Raw genomic sequence first — 7,590 nt, 5'->3', positions numbered from 1 at the left:
ACGTGCTCATATTTGCGTATTCATCTTGTTTTCATTCACCTTCAACAACATTCAGGATGAAGAATGTGCATAAGGGAGGGCACAAAATCAATGTATTGAACACAATGAGATTGCCTTATGTTGGATTTGGTGGAGGGTGATCTGGAATGTGGGAAAAACTTAAACGCAGGCTTAGCGATCGTTTCGCTCAACACCTTCGCTCAGTCCGCCTTAACCAACCTGACCTCCCGGTGGCTGAGCACTTCAACTCCCCCTCCCACTCCCAGTCTGACCTTTCTGCCATGGACCTCCTCCAGTGCCATAGTGAGGCCATAGTGAGGAAATTGGAGGAACAGCACCTCATATTTTGCTTGAGCAGCAGTATGAACATTGACTTCTCTAACTTTAGATAACTCCTCTGTCCCTCTCTTCCCCTCCCCTTCCCTGTTCTCCCACTGTCTAACTGTCTCCACCTATATAATTTCTTTGTCCCGCCTCCCTGACATCAGTCTAAAGAAGGGTCTCGACCCGAAACGTTATCCATTCCCTCTCTCCTAGATGCTGCCTGACCTGCTGAGTTACTCCAGCATTTTGTGATACCTTGCCCATTTCTAGTGATTTTTGGTTACAGCTTCGTGGGTTTATTTGAATGGATGCAGTCTCCATTGTGACTGGGACATGTTTCTTATATTTTTTGGCAAACTTGGTAGTTTACAGCACAGGAGAATCCAAAGATTGCCCACATGGGATGATTCTGAAAGTCAGAGGTATTCAAATAATGGTCCTGTTCCTTGATTGCAATCAATTCCTGGTAGCAGTGACAGTGGTGGGAGAAGGGCGGGTGGGTGGTGAGCTGTTATTGGGTAGGATTATCCTGTTACCATCTACAACATGACAGGTGATATTAACAGACTACAATAATTTCCAAAACATCATCCCTCATCTGCTGTCAACTTAAATAAAAGCTCCTACTTTTTTTAATGATTTAAATATCAGATTCAGTTGAACTGAAATAGATAGATCAGCCATGATTGAATGGCGGAGTAGACTTGATAGGTTGCATGGCCTTGTTCTGCTCCTGTCACTTATAAAGTAATTGGGAGAGGTTGAATAGGTTAGGACTTTTTTTCTGGAACATAGGAAGCTGATGGGTGACGTTATGGAGATATGCAAATCATACTGTGCATGGATGACGTGAATGCTCAAAATCTATTTTTCCTAGGTTTATTTGAAATAGTTCAACATTTGTCATATTCTCAACTGTACCATTAGGAGTAGGAATTGGGTGCTGAACAATAGCTTAGGTTGGAGGCAAAGCTCCAGACTAGGAATACAGGTTATGCCCAAAATTCTGAATCTATTTGCCACTGTGATCCATGGTTTGTTCCCATACAAATTGCTTCACTTGTATCCACAGTGTAACGCTTCTTTTACTCATTTGTTTCTTACGCTACTTTCATTACTTCCTGAACCCATGCAAAGTTGTTTCAGTCTTCAGACTACCATCTACTGTATGTATTTTTCTTTGCCTAACCAACTTCACAGTAATAAGCCACTGGTGGCCACTTATACTTGTTCTTAAATATAAGATCACATAGGACTGGGCAGTCTGTTTATTCAGCCACCCAGCCTGTCTGTTATCATTTTGATTAGCTTATTGTTATATACAACAATAAATACAAGTGCAAAACAGTAGGATTTTGCAAGATTTTAGTGCAATCTGAAGTAATGCAAAAAATAACCCTTTGAAGTACCATAATTGAATAACCGATTGAGGGATTGTATTGTTTATTATGTCATATGTATTGAGATACAGTGAAAAGCTTTGTTGCATGCTATCCAATCAAATCAAATTATACTATGCATGAGTCATTCAGTAAAGGTCGGGAGAGCAGCAGCAGCAGCAGCAAGGAAGCCCATTGAAAGTAAGTAAGTGTGAATTGCAGGTAAAAGTCCCTTTAAAAAAGAGCGCCAAACGGACGCCAGCAGTCAATAGACAATAGGTGCAGGAGAAGGCCATTCGGCCCTTCGAGCCAGCACCACCATTCAATGTGATCATGGCTGATCATTCACAATCAGTACCCCGTTCCTGCCTTCTCCCCATACCCCCTGACTCCGCTATCCTTAAGAGCTCTATCTAGCTCTCTCTTGAATGCATTCAGAGAATTTGCCTCCACTGCCTTCTGAGGCAGAGAATTCCACAGATTCACAACTCTCTGACTGAAAAAGATCTTCCTCATCTCAGTTCTAAATGGCCTACCCCTTATTCTTAAACTGTGGCCCCTTGTTCTGGACTCCCCCAACATTGGGAACATGTTTCCTGCCTCTAACGTGTCCAACCCCTTAATAATCTTATACGTTTCGATAAGATCTCCTCTCATCCTTCTAAATTCCAGTGTATACAAGCCTAGTCGCTCCAGTCTTTCAACATATGATAGTCCCGCCATTCCGGGAATTAACCTAGTAAACCTACGCTGCACGCCCTCAATAGCAAGAATATCCTTCCTCAAATTTGGAGACCAAAACTGCACACAGTACTCCAGGTGCGGTCTCACTAGGGCCCTGTACAACTGCAAAAGGACCTCTTTGCTCCTATACTCAACTCCTCTTGTTATAAAGGCGAGGATGCAGAGCTCAGAGAATGACATCAAGGTCTGGAAAGAGATCGCATGGAAAGCCCTCAATAACACGAGGAAAATCTGGACGTCGAATGGTCTCATACTGAGATTCTTCCATGCAACTATGGAGACAATATCATTATGAGACATGGACTCTCACTCGAGCACTGTCCAAGCTCTCAAATGGTATCTACACTAAATGCTCAGAAAAGTTCAAAATGTCAGTTGGAGGGACCACATCACCAACGCCCAGCTCTATGGGGGAGATTCCACCCCTGACCTGAGACATTGAGATATCAGAGCTTTTGGATGGGATGCTGTGGTTTGGATTTAGAATTAATAATGGAAGTGGAAGGACAGATGTCAAATCAGAGGCTTTGAGACTGTAACTTCCCAACTATTTTGATTACCACTCGTTGACAGAACAGCTACTTGGTTGACATCCCATCCATGTAACCCTTCAACTCCTCAGCCATTGATGCATCATGGCTGCAGTGCGTACTAACTAAAAATGCACTGCAATTGCCCACAATGGCTATTCCAGGTGAGACAGATGTTCACCTGCACCTCCTCCAACCTCATCTATTGTATCCGCTGTTCCAGATGTCAACTTCTCTGCATCAGCGAGACCAAATGCAGGCTCAGCGATCGTTTCGCTCAACACCTTCGCTCAGTCCGCCTTAACCAACCTGATCTCCTGGTGGCTGAGCACTTCAACTCCCCCTCCCACTTCCAGTCTGACCTTTCTGTCATGGTCCTCCTCCAGTGTCATAGTGAGGCCCACCGGAAATTGGAGGAACAGCACCTCATATTTCGCTTGGGCAGCTTACAGGCCAGCTCTATGGGGAGATTCCACCTCTGACCTAGAAGATCAGGTCAAGAAGGAGGAGGCTTGCTGGTCATTGCCACCGCCATCCAAAAATACCAGCAAACAAGGTTGTGCTGTGGGAACCCACCCATGGAATACGGATCCCGGAACGATAAAACAAGATGATGCTGAAGACGTTGATGGAAGACGCATATGTAGAGACAAAAGAGGAGCTTGCCAGCTATATGGAGGACAGCGATGTGTGGTGCATCCATCACCATGCCCATCAGAAACCGGCACCACTTATAGTTTGGTACTTGAAGCTGAATGATTTGGATGTACTTTTCAAATTTGAAAATGTATCCCTATAACACAGGAAATGTGATGCAACAGAAAGGAACCACAGATATGGTAGCGCTTTTACAATATTATGATTAACATGTCTTTCTTCGTTTTTTCCCAAATCCATTAACTCTTGAGGTGGATTTCCATGATAGTGTCTCCCATTCCACAAAGGAAAGGCAGTTGTGCTGCATTTTTTGCATTTTTCACAGCAAAATATGCGTGACATCATGTGCTAGTTCTCAAAATGTTTACATTTTTAATGTTTGCTCCAATTCTCAATTAGCCTCTGCAGTGATTATAACTAATGGGTAACTAATTTTCTTTCATTAGTATTTACTTTGAATAGACCAACCATGTAATGGCAGTTGTACTCCACAGCCCTGTTGTACCCTTTATCCTTTATCTGTGCACAGTGGATGGCTTGATAGAAATCGTGTATAGTCTTTTCTTTGACTGGACCAATGGTGAAGTAGATGACTGGTTATGGTGGATGGGATGCCAATCAAGTGGCTGTTCTGTTAAGGAGTGGCGATCAAAATTGCTGGTCTTAAAACATCTAATTTGTTATTTGTCATTTCACTTCCATGCTTTCCTGCCAGAAATGTAGCTTATTATTGTCACATGTACTGAGGTACGGTAAAAAGCAAACAAATGGTTGGGTGCAGTAGAAAACACATCCTGAGATATCAGAGGCAAAATTGATAAAATGTAAACATTAAAAAATATTGCTCCAACATTGCCTGCAGACTCTACTTCACCACACGGTCAGTTGTTCCAGTAGTTGTGCAGATCACCAATTTCACTGGGAGAATTATACTGCATGCACATATTTTTCAAGGTAAACTGGATCTTAGATGTTTATCTGGATGAGGAGCATTTATAGTATGTTGACAAGGAGCTTCCTAACACCTCTGAGGACAATAAACAAATCCTCAACTCCTTTGGGTCAAGTTGAACTTTCTGATGGGATTTATGGGGCAGAACCTCAACACAAGCCCGATCAGAAAATCTAAATATGACGCAAAGCGCTAGTGTGGAAATTAGATATTTTCCCTCTGACCCAGTATATGAATTTTGGGTTCAGAAGCAGATATCCCCAATATCAACTCTGTAGTCATGAGTCATGAGTCATCTGTCAACAGCAGATCGGACCCAAGGAGTTTTGGCCTTGCCCAGACAAATTATGGAAGCAACATTGCCATTATGTTGTGGAGTTGCTGAATGTTATTGATTGCCAAAGGAGAGGCTAGTAAAAAGCACAAAACAGTCTAGAGCTCAACAGGGAGAGAAAGGGCAGAGCTGGTAAATATTTTAAGACTTCGAACCTCATTGTAGTTTTATTTATTTCAGCAATTCCTGGAAATCTGCAGCTGTGTGGTGAGGTTAGAGAACTCAGTTTTCATTTAATCACTGAACTTGAGGAATGTTGGGTTCTCAGAAGGAATGAAAAGAAGAAAAGCTTCCTTTTATAGTATCAAGTAATTTTTTTAAAGTATTTGTTTCTTTAGTCGAGTGCATATGATTTTATTTAACCGGGAGGCTGCTTCCAGAAATAACTTTAAAAATAGAAAAAAAAATCAGTCAAACTAGATTAAAGATTGGAAAACTGAAAAGAAAAATAATGGTGAAGCAGAAAGTCTATTTCCCTTGTGAAGAAGAGTGGAAAATTGAAATAATCTGGATCTCAATGTACAGTCCTTCTGGAAAATCCAACAACTAGGGTCAAACTTTAATGGTAGTTCTGAAGGGAATTACCATAATTTAGACATTCAAATGACACTTCTCCGTGTCTTCAATGCATGCGCTTCTAAATATGGAAGTTCTCATCTTCCTGACAGATATGCCATGCTGAATCTGTCAGATCACTAAATTTCTGCACTTCACATGCAATCTAGCATGTAGCTCAGTCTGGCTAAAGTTCCCCATTATTCACACTAGAATTTGCCTCTTGGGTACTGGTACAATCAGTGGGAGGCATTACTGTCATTGTCCGTCCTGAAAAGGACGCAAGCTTCCGGTGACAATCAGTGGGAGCCATCACTTGTACAATAGATGGTGGTGGTAGCAGAATTAGCTCAGGACACTTCCAGTTTCCAGCCCCGTGACGTGGACGCTTCTGCTATAATAATAATAATAATAATAAACATTTATTTTTTATAGCGCTTTTCCAAATGCTCAAAGACGCTTTACAAAAACAGTCAAGACATAAAAACAAACAGACAAACTATTCTGACGGAGAAGCGGCGAACAAATAGCGCCAGCGTCCTCTCACGTCAGGGTCCGGCAGTAGACAATAAAGAACACAAGACACACAATTACAATTTTTTAACACAAACAGCCATCACAGTGATTGCTCCAGACACACCCTCACTGTGATGGAAGACAAAGAAAAGTCTTATCTCCTCCTCACTCTTCTCCCGTGGTACCACGAGGCGATCGAGGCTCCCGACTTTTGAAGCCCCCACCGGGCGATGGAAAGTCCCAGGCCGAGCCGAGCAGGCCGATGAAGGTCCTGAGCCCCCACCGGGCGATGGAAGGTGCCGCGGCCAGGCCACGCAGGGCGATGAGGGGCCTGCGAGTGGGTCAATCAAACCTCGCGCTTCGGGGTGGTCGAAGCTGCTACGGCTGGAACTCCCGAAAGCTGGTCGCCAGCCAGGGACCTGCGAACTCCAGATGTTGCAGTCTGCAGGGCCCACGGCCGAAGCCTCCGAGATGGTAAGTCCAGGCCCTGCGACCGGAGTCTTCAAGGTCGATCCCAGCTGGAGGCCGCCGACTCCACGGTGTTAGGCCATAGCACGAACGGACACAACACGGTAAAGGTCGCATCTCCGTTGAGGAGAAGATTGGAAAAAAAGGTTTCCCCCACCCCCCCCCCCCCCCCCCCCCCCACATATACAGAGTTAAAAATAAATCAAAAGAAACATTTAAACGATAACAAAGACAAAAACAAAAAAAAGACAGAGAAACTGCCGGTGAGCCGCAGCTGCAGAACGCAGCCACGCCCCCACTATGGGACCACATATCAACTAAAGTGAATTCCATAGAGTGAAGTTTTATTGTAATTAGAGGAGAACGAGGAAGGTAAGTTCCTTTTTTGATGTAATTACTTCACTTTAGTTGATATGTGTCTCCATAGCAGAAGCGTCCATGATGAGGGGGCTGGAAACTGGAAGTGGCCTGATCTAATTCTGCTACCACCACCATCTATTGCACAAGTGATGGCTCCCACTGATTGTTGCCGGAAGCTTGCGTCCTTTTCAGGACGGACGATGATAGTGATGTAACATTTGGAACATGGATGATGGACACGAAAGAAGAAATTAATATGTAACTATTTATATGCGTTTTAGGTTGTTGCAGATTCTTAGAACTATTAAATTGCCCTCAAAATTCTCTGTATGGACTCCACAGACAAGCCCAGTATGTATTTATGTAAATGTAGTCTCTGGGGTTAAGGATAGGTGCAGACATAATGCTAAATGCAACTTTACATTTGTCCCTGTTGTGTCTCGGCCATTGGGACCCAAGACATTTTGCTTTCTGCCACACAAGTCTGTGGCAGCTGGTAAGAACACAGAGGAACAGTTCTGCAAAAGAGATATTTTACGATATTTTAAAAAATGATATCCTTCACAGGCATAGAAACTAATAAAAGGGGGAAAAAAGATATTAACATTATTTTAACATAGGTGGACTCTCATTGACAGTTAGAATGGATCCTGTGCTTTTAACATCTGCATTAACATCAGATTTCCCTGCACTATATTACACCCCCAACATAAACAAAGGAATTTGCATTTACCTAAAGATTTATATCCTTGTATTCATTGTTTCTGAGAT

The sequence above is a fragment of the Rhinoraja longicauda genome, chromosome 5, assembly GCF_053455715.1.
Source record: "Rhinoraja longicauda isolate Sanriku21f chromosome 5, sRhiLon1.1, whole genome shotgun sequence".
In the NCBI taxonomy this organism is placed as follows: domain Eukaryota; kingdom Metazoa; phylum Chordata; class Chondrichthyes; order Rajiformes; family Arhynchobatidae; genus Rhinoraja; species Rhinoraja longicauda.
Note: the sequence above shows the minus strand (reverse complement) of the source record.